At 36.6% G+C, this 18882-nt stretch overlaps 1 pseudogene; it reads right to left on the minus strand.

The window, feature by feature from the left end:
- Positions 1-16336: 16336 nt before the first annotated feature.
- Positions 16337-16799, minus strand: LOC138162249 (V-type proton ATPase 16 kDa proteolipid subunit c-like; annotated as a pseudogene).
- Between the last annotated feature and the right edge of the window lie 2083 nt (positions 16800-18882).

Consider the following 18882-nt stretch of genomic DNA (forward strand, 5'->3'; position numbering starts at 1 on the left):
AGGCCTATATTGCATTTTTCTTTCTTGTGAGGGTTGCCATGGCTCCCAAATTCATCACCTATCGGGCAGCCTATCTGCAATAAGCTTCTCTGTACTTAGCTAAGCTGATTGATCCTCAGAAATCAGGCATGGTCTGTGGCCAAAACCATACACAAAGCCTCTCCCTCATGATAGAAACTTCCAGAGCTTGATCTCTTGCTGATATATCCTCTGAGAACTCAGGGTCATCTCCATGCCACAGTAAGGCATCATGTAGGACTTCTTCTGGAAAATAATGAGCTAAATCTAATAAGATAAATTTCATAAGGATAAATATAAATTCCTACAATTGGGTTCATCAAATAAACTGCACAAAGACAGGATGTGGGAGTTGTGGCTAGACAATTGTTCACATAAAATGCATCTGGGGGTTGTAATGAATGGCAAGTTCAATATGAGTCAAAAGTAAACATAAGAGACAGAAAAAAAACTTGATGCAATATTAGGTTGCATTAAGAGAGGCATAGTGTCCAGAAATAAGAAAGTGATAACCTTGCTGTACTGCATGCAGACCACATCTAGAATATTATGTTCAATTCTTCACATCATATTATATGGACACTAACAAGCTGGACCATATCCAGAGGAGAGTGACCAGCATGAGGAAAGCACTAGGTACCATATCATAAAAGCATTCATTAGAGAAACTAGGAATGCTTTAGCTTGAAGAAGAAAAACAGAGTATGGCGGGGCAGAATATATTTTCTATCTCCAAGTATACGAGGAACCATTATGTAGAAGAGAGATTTAGTTTCATTCTGCTCAGGAACAGTAGGTAGAAGCTTTAGAGTTAAATTTAGGCTCAACTTAAGTAAATGCTTACTAATAATTAAAGTTACTCTAAAGTAAAATGGATTTCCTTGGGACATGATGAGTTATCCTTCACTATAGGTCTTCTGGCAGAAGTTAGATGTCTCCTTTTGGGGAACATCTTCCTGGGTATTCCTATTCATGTATGGGCTGTACTACTTGGCCTCTGAGGTCTCTTACAACTCAGATTCTATGCTTTGCCCAAGTTAACAAACACAGGAATAGATAGAGTATGACCTGAATGTTCCAGCACACCCTAAGCGAGCTGTCCCATTGATTCTTCTTCTACTTCTGCCCCTTAGGTCAAAGACCAATATGGTGTCCCATATTCTATATATGCTTATAGCCACATGGCTAGTCAATGAGAAAGCTCAGATTCCAACCCCACTTCTTTTTTCTCAAAATTCAGTTATTGGGTTGGTTGGTTGCTTGCTTGCTTGATTTTTTCCAGAAAAATTTTCTCGTGCAAGGTGTTGCCCCTCTTGTATGTGAACATTTTGATGGCTGGAAGGGATAGAAAAAGAATTTTGTGAAAGGTAAACTGATAAAAAAAATAAATTTGAGAAGAAATAGACTCTCGGGTAAAATGATGAGGAGAGACACAGATTGTTCTGAGGACCAGAAAGAGAACTGCTTCCCTTTTGACTATACTTAGATGACCTGTTTGAAGCAGAATTCTGACTGAAGTAATGATTTGGGGGCATTTGAGATTCATGAGCTCATTTGTATGTGGCTGTTTTTTTGTACGTGTATGTTTCAGAGTTTTGAAGGTTATCACTGAGAACCTATGACTCAAGTCACTGGTGACTATATGAAGATTATATGAGAACTGACAAGGTTATACTTGACAGAAAGGTGTGATTGTTGAATTTTATATTTTAAGTGAAAGATAGGTCATTGTTTAAGAGAAGGCATAGATGTGAGACTTTTAGAAACCAAAGAAGCTGCAAAGGGAGGAGGAGGAGGAAGAGGAGGAAGAAGAGGGGAGAAGGAAGAGGGGGAGGAGGAGGAAGAGAAAGAGGGGGAAGAAGAGGAAAAAATAGAAAACAGAATTCACAAGAAGTCAGAGACAGAAGGCAAAGAAGACTGAGAAAAACCGTGAATGAGTAGACAAAACACAAAAGTTGACAGGAGCTGAACTGACAGGAAGGTTTTGCAGCTGTGTATCTGAGAGCCTTGCTGATGACAAGACCAGTATTGTTTTGCTGAGAGCTGATTGGCTCATTGAAAGAGAGCCAAATCCTGCCTCATGCTCTGTGGAGAGCTGTTTGGGCTTATTGCTCTCTAGCACCATCTATAGCCTGAGAGAAAGGAAACCTCTCTAGAAATTGAGGGAATAAGATTAAGCAATGAGGAAACAAAACTATCTCTCTTTGCAGACAACATGGCAGTATACTTAAAGAACCTTTGAGAATCAACTAAAAATCTCGTTGAAATGATTAACAACTTTGGCAAAATCTCAGGATATAAAATAAACCCATGTAAGTTATCAGCATTTCTATATGTTACCAATAAAAACCTATAAAGAAAAAGATGAAAAGAAAAATTCTATTTAAAATAACTTCAGACATTACAAAATACTTGGAAGTCTATCTGCCAAAACAGACCCAGGAACTATATGAATATACAAAACACTTTTCATGCAAATAAAGATAGACCTAAACAATTGGAGAAATATTAATTGCTCATGGGTAGGTTGAGCCAATATAATAAAAGTGACAATTCTATCCAAATTAATTTACTCATTCAGTGCCATGTCAATCAAATTACTAAAGAATTATTTTATAGATCAAAAAAAATAATTTAAAAAACTCTTTGGAAGAATAAAAGATCAAGAATTTTAAGGAAATAAATGAAAAAAAATATTAAGAATGATGGTTCCAGATTTCAAACTATATTACTAAGTTGTAATTATCAAAACAATCTGGTACTGACCAAGAACTAGAGTTGTGGATCAGTAGAATAGAATAAGTACCCATACACTGTAGTTAATGACCATAGTAATCTGGTGTTTGATAAATCCAAAGATTTAGATTTTAGGAGCAAAAACTCACCATTTGACAAAAATTGCTGGGAAAACTACAAAGCAGTTTGGCAGAAACTAGGCATAGACTAACATCCCACACCATATACTAAGATAAGATCAAAATGGGTACATGATTTAGACATAAAGTGTGATACCATAAGCAAATTAAGGGAGTGTGTCAGATCTATGGATAAGGGAAGAGTTTATGACCAAAGAAGAAATAGAGAGGATAACAGAGAATAAAATGAATAACTTTGATTACATTAAATTTAAAAAGGTTTGTGCAAACAAAACCAATGCAGCCAAAATGAGAAGAAAAGCAGAAAACTGGGAAAAAAGAAAGCAAGTTTCTCTGACAAAGGCCTCATTTCTCAACTACGTAGGGGACTGAATCAAATTTATAAAAATATAAGTCATTCCCCAGGCAGTTTTCAGAAGAAGAAATGAAACCTATCTATAGTCATATTTTTAAAATGCTCTAAATCACTATTGGTTAGATAAAAGCAAATTAAAATAACTCTGAGATACTACTTCCCACCTATTAGACTGGCTAACATGACAGAAAAGGAAAATGACAAATGCTAGACGGATATGGAAAATCAGGAACACTAATGGACTGTTGGTGTTATAAACTAGTCTAACCATTCTAGAGAACAATTTGAACTATACTTAACTGTCTATAAAGTCGTATGTACTCTTTGACCTAGCAATACCACTAGTAATACTAGGCATGTACCCCAAAGAGATTAAAGGAAAAGGACCTATGTATATAAAAATATTAGTATCAACTCTTTTTGTGGTGGCAAAGAATTGGAAATTGAGGAGAGGTCCATCAATTGTTCTTATTGTTCATCCTTGGTTTTCTAAGAGGACCAATGAGATCATGAGTAATGTCTTGACTCACATGTGAAATGGATTTAAAAGAAGCAAAGTTGCACAAAGTCATCAGCCTCACCCTTCTCTTCCAGAGTCACCAAAATCCAGTGGCAAGACAAAAGTCAGGATGATTGGCAATGGCCTAGGATGCAGTATAAGACCTTAGAGTCTTCAATATCTAAGCACTCCACAGTGCCTGTTTCAGCTGCCTTCATGGCATTGGAACAAACTGTTCTTTGCTCATCTATTGGGGAATGGTTGAACAAGTTGTGGTATATGACTATGGTGGAATAGTATTGTGCTATAAGAAATTACCAAGCAGGGTGTTTTTGAAAGATTTATATGAATTAATGTAAAGTGAGCAGAACCAAGAGAACAGGGTATATAGTAATAACAATATCGTAAGGATGCTCCACTATGAAAGATTTAGCTACTCTGAGGGATACAATGATCCAAGACAATTCCAGAGAACTCGTGATGAAAAATGTCATCTATCTCCAGAGACAACTGATGAACTCTGGAGTATAAACTGAAATTTTTTTTCACTTTCTTTATTTTTCTTGCTTTTTTGTAACTGGCTAATACAAAAATACATTTTGTGTGATTTCACCTACATAATTGATATCATATTGTTTGCTTTCTCAATGGGTAGGAGAGGGGCTAGAGGTAGGGGGAGGATTTGGAACTCAAAATTTTTTTTTAAAAGGATGTTAAAAATTGGGTGGTTAGGTGGCACAGTGAATAGAGTACTGGCCCCAGAGTCTGGAGTACCTGACTTCAAATCTGGCCTCAGACACTTAACACAAAATTAGTCATGTGACCTTGGGCAAGTCACTTAACCCCAATTGCCCTACCTTCCCCTCTCCAAAAAAAAAAACAAAAAAAAACAATGTTAAAAATAAATATTGTTTTTAAAAATCACACTGACAATGGGGTAGGATCAAAGATTTCAAGTTGAAAGGGACCTTAAAGACCCTGAGTCCAACTTTTTTGTATTCCAGATAAGGAAACTCAGGTTAGGGTCAGCTAGGTGGCACAGTGAGTAGAGTACCAGCCCTGTAGTCAGGAGGACATGAGCTCAAATCCGGCCTCACACACTTAACACTTACTAAATGTGTGACCTTAGGCAAATCACTTAATCCCAACTTCCCTACTTTCCTCCCTTCAAAAAGCAGAAAAAGAAAACTAAGGTTCAAAGATTTTAAATTACTTATTCAAGACTACATAGGTAGTGGGTCTCTGAGGTCCTACACCAGTATTCTATCCTCTACATACCTTTCTCAGTAAAGAGAGGGAGAGACAGAGACAGAGACAGAGACAGACAGAGAGAGAGACGGAGAGAGATGGGGAGAGACAGAGAAGATAATGGGAAAAACTAGAAAGGAGCCAAGGAGAAGATACAAAAAAAGAGATGGGCAAAAAATAGTCCCTGCCTTCAAGAAATTTATATTCTAATGTGAAAGACAACATGTACATGAATAGATACATATAACACACATATAGAATAAATTGGAGGTAATCTCAGATGCAAGACACTTGCAGCAATAGGAAAGGAAAGGTCTCCTGCAGAATGTGAGCCCCAAAGGAAGCCAGAGATCATAAGAGGCAGAGGTGGGAAAGGAAAACATTTCAAGATTGGGGAGATTTGTAGAAAACTGTAAGTTGTTATTGGTATTATGTTTCTACAATAATGGTTAGAATTTTTACAGAGCTTTAAGATATGCAAAGTACTTTACAAATATTATCTCATTTTTATACTCATAACAATCCTGGTGGGTAAATGCTATTCTTAAGCCCATTTTACAGATGAGGCAGATAGAAGTTGTGACTTACCAAGGATCACAGAACTAATAAGTGAGTCTGGATTTATCTCAGGTCTTCCTGACTCCAGATCCAGGGCTCTATCCATTGCACCATATAGTTCTTGTGTTACCTACCCCAAGGAACCAGAAAAATGACCATAATTTTGATTAAGCTATGGGAAAACTGGCACATTGAAGCACCATTGGTGACCCTGTGAATAGATACACCCATTATAGAAAGCAACAAAAAATTATAACAAAAAGTTACTAAACAGTAAGTGCTCTTTGACCCAGTTATACAACCATTAGAACAAGAGATTAAAGAAAGAATAAAAAGTCTTTTATGTACAAAAAAAATATTTTAGTGACTATTTCTGTTGTGGCAAAAAAAAAAAAAGAGAAGAGAATGTACAATTAAGGAATGGCAGAGCAAGTTGTAGTATATGAAGATGATTAAGTAGTATTATGCTGATCTAACAAAAAGTGTAAAACCAAGCACAAGCAGCTTTCCAGAGGACTTTTGCTGTGAATAGCTTTCAAGGTTCTGATTACACAGTATAGTGAACTCTCTATTCAGTAAGACACTAAGACAAAACATTTACAGAAAACAAAGCACAGCATTCAGAATGTTATAACTTCACAATTTATCACTAAAATGACCACATAGTTTTCACCAAAGTGGTAACATAGTTTTAAACAAAAGATAACATTTATTTAGTAAGTCCTTCATTTAGTAAATCCTTAATTCAATCACCCTTAAGGAGGCAAGCCTCCTTAATTGACACAAAGTACCAAGGGCAAAGTCCTCCACCCATGGTGTGCAATCAAGTTACAATATCATCAGTCACTATACAGTACCCTCTTTTAAAATATATTTTTGGGGGCTTTATTAATTTGTTCATTTACTTTTAGTTTACAAGATTCAGCTCCACAGCTCTTTGAGTTTCAAATTTTCTTCCCCTCCCCCATCCTCCATGGCAGCATAAAATGAAGTATAGGATCTTCAGATACTTTCACATTAGACATTAGTCAGGTTATAAAGAAGGATTGTATCAGATGGATTGAACAATGGGAAAGAGGAAACAAAACCAAACAATAAAAAGAAAGAGAGCAGGTAATTTGCCTCAATCTGCATTCAAGCTCTGTTCTTTCTAGTTCTTTCTCTGAATGTAGACATCTCTCTCCATCATGAGTCTTTTTGGAGTTGACTTATAGCCCTGCATTGCTGAGAAGAGTCCAGCCTATCAAAGTTGGTCGTCACACATACATTGTTTCTGTAATTGTGTACAAAATTCTCCTGGTTCTGCTCTTCTCACTCAGCATCAGTTTGTATAAGCCTCTCCAAGTAAATATGAAGTCCATCTGCTCCTCATTTCTTATGGCACAACAGTATTCCATTACATTCATATATTATAACTTGTTTAGCCATTCCCCAATTGATGGGCATCTCCTTAATTTCCAATTCTGTCACCACAAAAAGATCTACTATAAATATTTTTGTACATATGGGTCTTCCCCCCACTTTAATGATCTCTTTGGGATACGACCCTAGAAATGGTATTGCTGGGTCAAAGGATATAAAATTACTTATAGCCCTTTGGGCATAGTTCCAGATTGCTCTCCAGAATGGTTGAATCAGTTCACAACTCCATCAGCAATGCATTAGTGTTCCAATTTTTCCACATCCTCTAGAACATTTATCATTTTCCTGTTTTGTCATCTTAGCTAATCTGACCGGTGAGATGTGGTACCTCAGAGTTGTTTTGATTTTCTAATCAATAGTGATTTAGAGCATTTTTTCATATGCTTATAGATATCTTTAATTTCTTCCTCTGAGAACTGCCTATTCATATCCTTTGACCATTTATCAACTGGGGAATGACTCATATTCTTATAGATTTGAATCAATTCTCTGTATATTTTAGAAATGAGGCCTTTATCAGAGACATTGGTTGTAAAAATTCTTTCCCAATTTTCCACTTGCCTCTTAATCTTGGTTACATTGGCTTTGTTTGTACAGAAGATTTTCAATTTCATGTAGTCAAAGTTATCCATTTTGCAATTTATAATGCTCTCTAATTCTTGTTTTGTCATGAAGTCTTCCCTTCTCCATAAATCTGACAGGTAAACTATTCCTTGCTTTCCCACATTGCTTACAGTATCATCCTTTATACTTAGATCATGCACCCATTTAAACTTAATTTTAGTATATGGTGTTAGATAATGGTCTATGCTCAGTTTCTGCCATACTATATTCCAATTTTTCCAGCAGTTTTTGTCAAATAGTGAGTTCTTATCCAAAAAACTGGGGTCTCTGGGTTTATCAAACAGTAGATTACTATAGTCATTGACTGCTGAGTCTTGTGTACCCAATCTACTCCATTGATTCACTGCTCTATTCCTCAGCCAGTACCAAGTAGTTTTGATGACTGCTGCTTTATAATACAGATTAAAATTTGGTATAGCTAGGCCACCTTCCCTAGCATTTCTTTTCACTAATTCCCTTGATATTCTGGAAGTTTTGTTCTTCCAAATGAATTTTTTTACTATTTTTCTAGTTCTATAAAGTATTTTTTTTTGGTAAATTGATTGGTATGGCACAAAATATGCAATTTAATTTAGGTAAAATTGTCATTTTTATTATATCAGCTTGACCCAGCCATGAACAATTGATGTTTTTCCAATTAGTTAGATCTGACGTTATTTGTGTGAAAAGTGTTTTGTAGTTGTGTTCATATAGTTCCTGGTTTTGTTTTGGCAAGTAGATTCCCAAATATTTTATAATGTCTACAATAACTTTAAATGGGGTTTCTCTTTCTATCTATTGCTGTTGGGTTTCATTAGAAATATACAGAAATGCCAAGGATTTATGTGGGTTTATTTTATATCCTGCAACTTTGCCAGATTTATTTATTGTCTCAAGTAGTTTTTTTTACTTGATTCTCTAAGTATATAATCATATCATCTGCAAACTTAGTCTCGCTCTCAAACTTGGTCTGTTCTTTGCCTAATTTGATTCCTCTGATTTCTTTTTCTTCTCTAAGTGCTACTGCTAACATTTCTAGTACCAGATTGAATGAGAGGGGTGATAGTGGACACCCTTGTTTCACCCCTGATCTTATTGGAAATGCTTCTAGCTTGTTCCCATTACATATAATACTTGCTGATGGCTTTAAAAAGATGCTACTTATTATTATAAGGAAGTCTCCATTTATTCCTATACTTTCTAGTGTTTTTTTAATAGGAATGGATGTTGTACATTGTCAAAAGCCTTTTCTGTGTCTATTGAGATAATCATGTGGTTTCTGCTGGTTTTATTGTTGATATGATCAATTATACGGATGGTTTTCCTAATATTAAACCATCCTTGCATTCCTGGAATAAATCCTACCTGATCAAAGTGTATTATTCTTCTGATAAGTTTCTGTAGTCTTTTTGCTAATATTTTATTTAAATTTTTTGCATCTATATTCATGAGGGAGATTGGTCCATAATTTTCTTTCTCCTTTTTATCTCTTCCTGATTTAGGTACCAGTACCATGTTTTTGTCATAAAAAGAATTTGGTAGGACTCCTTCTTCACTAATTTTCCCAAATAGTTTGTAGAGTATTAGAATCAATTGTTCTTTAAATGCTAGATAGAATTGACTAGTAAATCCATCTGGCCCTGGAGATTTTTTCCTAGGGAGTTCCCTGATGACTTGTTCAATTTCTCTTTTTTGAGATGGGGTTATTTAAGTAATTTACTTCCTCTTCAGTTAATCTGGGCAACTTATATTTTTGTAAATATTCATCCATTTCACTAAGATTGTGAAATTTATGTGCATACAACTTGGCAAAGTAATTCCTAGTTATTGTTTTAATTTCCTCTTCATTGGAGGTAGATTCACCCTTTTCATTTTTGATACTCATCATTTGGTTTTCTTCTTTCTTTTTTTTTATCATATTGACTAAGGGTCTATCAATTTTATTGGTTTTTTCATAAAACCAGCTCTTAGTTTTATTTATTAATTCAATAGTTTTCTTAATTTTAATTTTATTAATCTCTCCTTTGGTTTTCATTATTTCTAATTTAGTATTTAATTGTGAATTTTCAATTTGTTTTTTTCTAGCTTTTTTGAATGCATGCCCAATTCATTGACCTCCCTTTTCTCTAATTTATTCATGTAAGCACTCAGGAATATAAAACTTCCCCTAAGAACCACCTTTGCTGCATCCCACAAATTTTTGTATGTTGTCTCATTATTGCCATTCTCTTGAATGAAGTTACTGATTGTTTCTATAATTTCTTGTTTGACCCACTCATTCCTTAGGATTAAATTGTTTAGTATCCTATTAGTTTTTAGTCTATCCTTCCATGGCCCTTTATTGCATACAATTTTTATTGCATCATGATCCCAGAAGGATGCATTTAATATTTCTGCCTTTCTGCACCGAATTGTGAGGTTTTTATGTCCTAGTACATGATCAAATTTTGTGTATGTGCCATGTACCATTTAGAAGATGGTATATTCCTTTTTATCCCCATTCAGTTTTCTCCAAAGATCTATCATACCTACTCTCTTTAAAATTCTATTCACTTCCTTAACTTCTTTCTTATTTATTTTGAGGTTGGATTTATCAAGTTTAGAGAGGGGGAAGAATAAGGTCCCCCGCTAGTATAGTTTTGCTATCTATTTCTTCCTCTAATTCGCTTACCTTCCCCTCTAGGAATTTGGATGCTATACCACTTGCCGCATATATGTTAAGTAATGATATTGCTTCATTCTCGATGGTACCTTTTAGCAGGATATAGTTTCCTTCCTTACCTCTTTTAATTAGATCAATTTTTGCTTTTGCTTTATCTGAGATAAGGATTGCTACCCCTGCTTTTTTTTTTTACTTTAGCTGAGGCATGATATATTTTACTCCAGCCTTTTACCTTAACCCTGTGTGTATCCCCCTGTTTCAGATGTGTTTCTTGTAAACAGCATATTGTAGGATTATGGTTTTTAATCCATTCTGCTATCCACCTCTGTTTTATGGTAGAGTTCATCCCATTCACGTTCACAGTTATGATTACTGTCTGTCTCTTTCCCTCCATCCTATTCCCTCCCCTGTTTATGCTTTTATTTTTCTCCCCTTCTTCCTTCCCCTCCTTAAGAGTTTTCCTTTTGAATACCACCTCCCTCAGTCTTCCCTTCTTATCAGCCCCCCTCCCTTTTCCTCCCCTTCCCCCTTACTTCTTCCCTCCCTTCTAACCACCCCCCCTTCTCAGCCCTTTCCCCCTCCTACTGCCTATAGGATATGATAGATTTTTATACTTAATGTAGTATGTTATTTCTTCTTTGAACCAACATTGACAAGAACAGATCTCATGCAAAGCTCCTCTCCCTCCCCTCTTTCCCTCTATTATGATATGTTTTGCATCTCTTCTCAATAGGGTCCTATACTTAACTGGTTTTGTTATTCTCTCCTTGCACCAGAACCAAGGAGGGAAAAGCTCATATAACGCTCATCTCCCTCCTTCTTTCCCTCTACTATATTGTTTTTATGCCTCTTTGTGTGGCATAATTTGCCCTTTTCTGCTTCATTCTTTCCTCTTCCTCCATTGCAGTCCCTTTGTAGCCCTTAATAAGGTTTGTTTTTTTAATCATCATTTTGTATAATTTATACCTGTACCCTCTATTTGTCTATAAACAGTTTGCTCTTATTAAAAAACAGGGTGTGTGTGTGTGTGTGTGTGTGTGTGTTTTCCTTGTTTACTTTTCTATGTCTCTCTTGAGTCTTGTAATTAATTGGAGGTTGAATTTTCCATTGAGCTCTGGCTTTTTCATCAGGAAGGCCTGGAACTCCATTATATCGTTGAATAACCATCTCCTTGCCTGGAAGAATATGTTCAGTTTTGATGAGGAGGTGATCCTCGGTTGTAACCCAAGCTCTTTTGCCTTACAAAAAAATTATATTCCAGTTCCACCGATCTTTCAGTGTAGAGGCTGCCAGATACTGTGCAATCCTCACTGTGGTTCCATGATATTTGAATTGTTTCTTTCTGGCTGCTTGTAGTATTTTCTCCTTTACCTGGTAGTTCTGGAGTTTGGCCACATTTCACGGACTTTTCAATTTGAGATGTCTTTCAGGAGGTATCTGGTAGATTCTCTCAATTTCTATTTTACCCTCCTGTTGTAGTATCTCAGGGCAGTTTTCCTTGATGAGCTCTTGGAAGATGTTGTCCAGGCTCATTTTTTCATCATGATTTTCCAGTAGGCCTATAATTCTCAGATAATCTCTCTTGGATCTGTTTTCCAGGTCAGTTATTTTTTCCATTGAGATATTTTACCTCTTTTTCTAATTTTTAGTCTTGATGTTTTGTTTGACTGATTCTTGGTTCTTCATAGAGTTATCCACTTCAATTTGGTTGATTCTAGTTTTTAGCAAATTATTTTCCCCTGTTAGTTTTTGGAGTTCCTTTTCCATATCACACATTTTTCTTCTTAAAGAACTGTTTTCTTCATTGTAATATTTTTCTAATTTTGCAATTTTGATTTTAAAAGAATTATTCATTTTATCTTCTATTTCTCTAATTTGGTTTCAAAGTTCTTTTTGAGCTCATTTAAGAATGCTTTCTGTGCTTGAGACCAGTTCCCTGTTGAGGCTTCAGCTGTGAGTGTGGAGCCAGCACTGTCTCCCCCTGAATTTGGTTCCTCCCTCTCACAATAGTAGGACTCCAGAGTCTTTGTCTTTCCAGTCTACATTTTACCCATTTTGAGGCAGAGCCCTAGCCACACCCTTCTTCTAGGGTTCCCAAGCCTTTACTGTTTAAAGTTTTGCCCTGGGGCAATAATTATTATGTTTTCAGGGTAAGAGGGGGAGATTGGAGCAGCTGGGGTTCATTCTGCCATCTTGGTCCCTAGAAGTCCAGGTAGGGACTTTTTAAATTTCTAATCTGTGGATTGGTAGTCCCAGGAGTAGCTGCTGCCCATTCCAGGGGCCCTACATTTGACTCTTACCCTGCTCCATCCAGTCCCAGCCCTGTGGTGATAGGCCTGGCAGTGGCCCTTGTGGTTGGTGGGTCAACTTGTTGCCACATTGATCAGGCCTCGTCCTGGCCTATGCACACCCTGGTGTCCAGGCCTCTGTGCTGGCCAGGGTCATCTCTACTCAGTACCTTCTTAAGGGGGTAGTGGAAAGTACAAAGGCCATCCACCCCCAGCTCACAAGTAAGTTATAATCTCATCTGTCAGTCTTTTCATTTTGACTCAAGGAAGGCTCTCAGCTTCTATGGTTCCTCTTCCATGGTCCCAGCTCCTACCTGAATCCACCAAACTGTCACCTGGGTTCAAAGGCAAGCAGCTCCCAGTTCCTTGTCGAATTCCCATTCCATATTGAAGCTAATAGTGTCCAGCCCCCCTCAAGTCCTTCACAGTTTCTGTTCCTGGGAAGACAAGGCTTAACAAAGCCACAATAACATTCATTTACATTGCTGGAATCCTCATCAAAATCATGTCCTGCCTGTGAAATTAGCATAAACCCAAAACAGACAAAGTAGTGACACCACAATCATGCTTCCTCTGGCAGCTCCAGCTGGCCCTCAGAAGTCTTCAGCAGAAGTTTTGGCTAGAAGATGCTCCACCACCATGAGCTCCATCCTCAAAATCAAAATCACTTTCTCCTTGAAATTCTGGCTGGTTCTTGGAAGAAGTTCTGTCACCACAAGTTCTGTTCTCAAAATCAAAATCACTTTCTCCAGCCTGCAAGAAGTTCTGACTCTCCAGATTGTATTTTTCTTTATATAAGGTATTAGCTCCTCCCTATTCTAGCCCTTCCTGTTACATAAGCAACAGGGATTCATACCTTTTGTTTCTTAACAGAGGCTTGATATAATTAACTTGAAACTAAGTGCTAAGTACCTGTTAGCTTGCCAATGAAAGGGGATCTTCAAATTCAATTACTATTATAAAAAGTATTAGATAATTTCAAAAAGAATTACATAAACTGATGCATAGTGAAGTGAGTAGAACCAGGAGAACAATTTATACTATAACATCAATGTTATAAAAATGAACAATTTTGAGAACTTTTATAGTGATGAAGAATAAAATAATCAGAACCAGGAGAATAATTTCTGCAACAACACATACTATAAAAGCTATAAAACACTATGAAAATACTACACTATGCTCTAAGTACTATAAAATAAATCTATTAAAACCAACTACTTTGAAAGCTGTAAGAATGATGGTCAATATAATGGCTACTCATGATTCCAGAGGACCTATGATGAAACATGCTGATGAAATATGTATGTATATATGTATTCATATAGGTATATGTATATGTATGTACATATACACATACACACATATATAGATACATATACATGTGTGCATACACACATGAGTGTGTAAATCATGAAAGTAATTTTTTTGTTTGACTATGCAGATTTATGTAATGGGAATGCAAATTTGGAAGATCTTCCCTGCCCCTAGGCTAAAGTGCACCTGAAGCCTGGGATGGGAGGCTTGTTTTTCAGTAAATACTTCTTGATTGGCCAGTGAGTCAATAAGGTTACATTTTCTGAGCCAGGAGAAGGCTATATAAGCCCTGATGTGTAGCTTTGTTTTGGGGGCTCACTTTGAGAAGTGTTCTGTGATTTGATCTGTATTCTGGGAAGCCGTTGTCCAGGGCCCCCCTGGCTTTGAAAAACCCAGATGCTGATTTGGTATGGATGTAATGGTTGGACAGTTTGGAAATCTGTCTACTTGATCTGTTTCTGTCTTGATAATTCTGCCTGTATGCTTTGAAGTTCGGAGTGCTGACCTCTTTCCCCTGAACAAGGTAAACGATATATGTCTGACTGATTAAAGTAAGCTTGTTAACCCATTTTGAGTTGCTTTCCTTTAACAAAGCAGATCCAAGAACCTGTGTTGGCAGACACCCTGGGGAAGCCGGGGTGCTTGCTGTTACAATTTATTATAAGAAATTTACCTTTTTTTCTTTGTTTTCAATGGAGTAGGGAGTGAGAGAGAGATTTGGGGGTTATTTTGTCTTTTAAATAAAGAAGTATTTTTTAAGTAAAGAAGTAAAGTAAGTACAGATGTGAAATGTTGCATTAATTTTCAAACAAGGTCACTCACTGCACTATTAACTTTACTTAATTGCTTTCCTTTTTTTACAGAACTTTCACAAAATGGGAGTAATCCACAAATGTTTGCAAAATAAAAACAAAACATGTTAATAAAACTTAAATGTAAAAATGAAAACAAAAATAGAGATGAAAAAACCTTATGGAACATCTCATTTATTCCAAGGATAAAGACACCTAGAGAGGTCCAATGACTTGAAGTCACAGAGGCAATAAGTAGCAAAGCTGAAATTCACAACAAACATCCTTGAACTCCACATCCAACTTGCTTTCCACTGTACCTCGTTACTCCTTGGACATAAAGAAACCTCATGAAATGTTTGGTTGGCTGAATGAATGGAGAGGGCTCTGCTCCAGAGGTTCTGACCCTTTTGGACACAGATGGTGCTCTGTTTTCTGTGAGGCCTCAGAGATTTCTTTCCTAAATGATCTCCATACAAAGAATCCCAGTATTGAACTTTGAGAATCATCACAGAGCTTTTCATACACATTCATTCAGTTTAAGAAATTTATATTGAGTGTCAACTATAAGGGTAAGCATGTTCTATAATGTGCATGGCAGTGGGCAAGGGAGCATGGCATTTAGAATCAAGAAGACCTGAATTAAACCCCAGTACTTCCACTTACTAATAATATGACTTTAGAAATTCATTAAGCTGGGTGGCAAAATGGATAGAGCACTGAACCTGGAGTCCGGAAGACTCATCTTCTTGAGTTCAAATCTGACCTCAGATACTTACTTGCTGTGTGACCCTGGGCAAGTCACTTAACCTTGTTTGTCTCAGTTTTCCCATTTGTAAAATGAGCTGGAAAAGAAAATGGCAAATGCCAAGAAAATCCCAAATAGGGTTATGGAGAGTTAGACACAACTAGAAAATGACTTAACAACAACAGGAATTCACTACACCCTGAGGCTCATTTTTCTCCTTTATAAAATGAGGATATTGGACCAGATCATCTCTATAATCCCTCCCAGATCTGGCTTGTATGACCTTTCCTGAACCTCCATTTCCTGATCTACTAAATGGGAATATTAATACCCAACAAGATTATAGTTAGGAGCAAATTAAACAATGGATATAAGGGTTTGTTTGTTTTTTCCACTCAGAATTTTATTTGGAAACATCACTGTGAGCCCTGGCTCAGTGCCACATCACCACTGGAAACACATGTTCAACATGTTCCCAAGTCATACAATTCTTACTAATACCAGGACACTACAGCAATCTTGAATTTTAAATGGTCATATTCAAAGAATTCTCAGAACTCTACATTTAACCCCACAGTGCAATAATCTACCCATATATAAACTTAATATGTAGCAGTGGAAATTGAAAATTCTTGTTCCATAAAAATTTTGAATGTCAAATCTTTATAAATAAATGTCCATTGAAGAAAAAATGACAATTCTAATTCATCTTTATCCATAGAGTACTAACATCAAATGGGTAGGGAGATTATACAACAGCCCTGCTGGCTCCAGGAGACCTGAGGCCTAGTTGGGCCAGGGGTCATCAAATTTGGTGAAGAGATTCACAGACAGAAGAGTCACTAAGACATTGCACATTTACAAGACAAATTGACCAGACAACTGCACCAAGTGTCAGGCCATTCATTGTGGAGTGAATTGAGAGGGATTGGGGTGATTCCAAAGAGTTCTTTACATAATACTGCAGGGGTGAAAGCTGGAGGTAAGACACTTGGGAAAAGGGAGAAAAAAGAAATGGAAGAGAATGAGGGCCACAATCAGACCATGCAGGCCAAACACCTCAGAGAGAATCACAGGATCATCCCCACAGATAGTCATCATCCCCCAACACCAACATCACTGTCAAAGTCAGCTGCCACTTCCCTCAGCCCTGCCCCCAGCTTATGGAAGTTCTGCAGCAGAATCATTCCTAGGGTTGAGAGTTGGCGATGAGAATAGCCATCATCAACCAGTAGACACTACCAGCCATGACAACAGGCATGATTGATTTCATGATGAGCTCATGTCTCATGACCGACATGGCTGCAGGGACACTTTTTACCATTCTATAAGCTTCATTAAGAGCACTAAAGACCCTGGCCTCCAAGGAGCCCATGACATTGAAGAAAGACCTGTATGCTGGGCTCTCAGACATATCTGCGCAGGTCAGTCAATCCAAAGACAGAAGGGAAGAGGGGAGAGAGGCAAGGGAGAAAAGACTAGAGAATGAGTAGGTAGGTAGGACTGCATGAACTCAGGAGACCTAAAGGGTATTTTTAACCTAAAAAAACCTATATAAACATGCACTATTATGTAAGATACAATAAAGTGAGGACATTCAAAAAAACAGAGTGGATAACTATTAGTAGAAAGCAGTTGGGTGACAGAAGAAGAAGCAAAAATAATAGTCATCAGAGCATACTACAAACAACCTGGCCAGAAAGAAGAAATAGATTAGGAGTTTGAGAAACTAATCACAAGTCTTTTGTTGCAGGGGCATGAAATATTAATGGAGGAATCCAACATCTGCTAGCATTCTCTCTGCCAAAAAAAATCACCTATTAATTTCTTGGTTTGTTTTAATGGTAATAACAGCTAGCATTTATGTAATTTGTGTATTTTATGTAATAAGCTTTAAGTTTTGAAAAGTGCTTTATAAATTATTAACTCATTTTATCCTCACAACAACTTGGGAAGTTAAGTGCTATTATTATCCCCATTTTGCAGATGAGGAAACTTGAGACAAACAGTAGATAACCTTTAATTAAGGAGTGCATAAATCAATTTCAGTACATGAATGTAATGGAATATATTATTGCACTGTAATAAATGATGAGCATGATGAATGTAGAGAAGTATGGGAAGATCTTCATGAACTGATGCAGAATGAAACAGAGCCAAGCAAACAATAGATATGACTACAGCAATATAAATGGAAAGAACGATCACACAAAGAACTTAAAATAAATATTGCAATGCTATATAAAATAAACATGGCTCAAAAGAAGAAATAAAAAGATACTTCCTCCCCACCCTTTCCAGAAGTGGGAGATCCACAAGTGTTGTACATTGTACATATATTCAGACTTTTTTCAATATATTGATGAGTTATCCTGATTTTTCCCCATCTCTTATTTTTGCCTTTAAAACAATATTTGTTATATAGGATGACTCTCTGAATGGAGGAGGTGAAGGAATACTGAGGGAAATGATAATGATATAAGAAACCAAAAGATATCAATAAAAACTTATTTTTTAATAAAAAAAAAGATCACAGAACAGAAAAGTTGCCATTGGGCTGGAGAAAGCCAGATATTTCTAATTAATTTATTTTAATTTGTTTTTAAATTAACAAGCATTTATTTTTTCTTCTTCCCACCATTGGGGGAGAGAGAGAGAGACAAAGAGACAGAGAGAGACAGAGACAGAGAGACAGACAGAGACAGACAGAGAGAGAGAGAGAGAGAATCCTTGTAATAAATATACATAATAAAGAAAAATAAATTCTCACACTGGCCATGACCAAAAATGGATGTTTTAGTCTGCATTTTAGTTGCTTACCACTCTTTCAGGAGGTAACATGCCTAATCATTATTCTTCTGAAATCATGGTTCTGGAATCATTTTGTTGATATGAATTCTTAAGATCTTTGAAGATCTTCACTACATGAACTTGACTTCCATTTCTGAAAAAATTCTCAGGTTTATTATTAAAAGGATTCTTCATGACCTAGAAAAGGAATCAGTGATCATAAAGGGCCAGCATCAATTCAGCTAAAACAACAAAGAAAAAATCATGACATGATTTGGTATATTAGTACCCCAAATTCATGGGCTATGTTATTGCTTTCTAACAGGTTTTACCATTTTTTCAGAAGCTTTTTTTTTTTTGCTTTTTGGAGGGCAATTGGGGTTAAGTAACTTGCCCAAGGTCACACGGCTAGTTTTGTGTGTGTGTGTGTGTGTGTGTGTGTGTGTGTGTGTGTGTGTGTGTTAAGTGTCTGAGGCCAGATCTGAACTCAGGTCTTCCTGACTCTGGGGCCGGCGCTCTACTCACTGCGCCACCTAGCCACCCCTTCAGAAGCTTTTTTTTTTTTTAGAAATAATGACTATACTGAGCCTTCCAAAAAGAAATATCACACTGGTTTCATTTCCATGTTTGACATGATTGCTAGACCACATCACTCCATGCTATATACTTTACCTAGATTTTAGAAAAGCATGTGATAAAGTCTCTCA

Source organism: Petaurus breviceps, unplaced genomic scaffold (assembly GCF_028583685.1).
Source record: "Petaurus breviceps papuanus isolate PSGF00001 unplaced genomic scaffold, PetGlider_PUasm1.0 186, whole genome shotgun sequence".
Taxonomy (NCBI): Eukaryota; Metazoa; Chordata; class Mammalia; order Diprotodontia; family Petauridae; genus Petaurus; species Petaurus breviceps.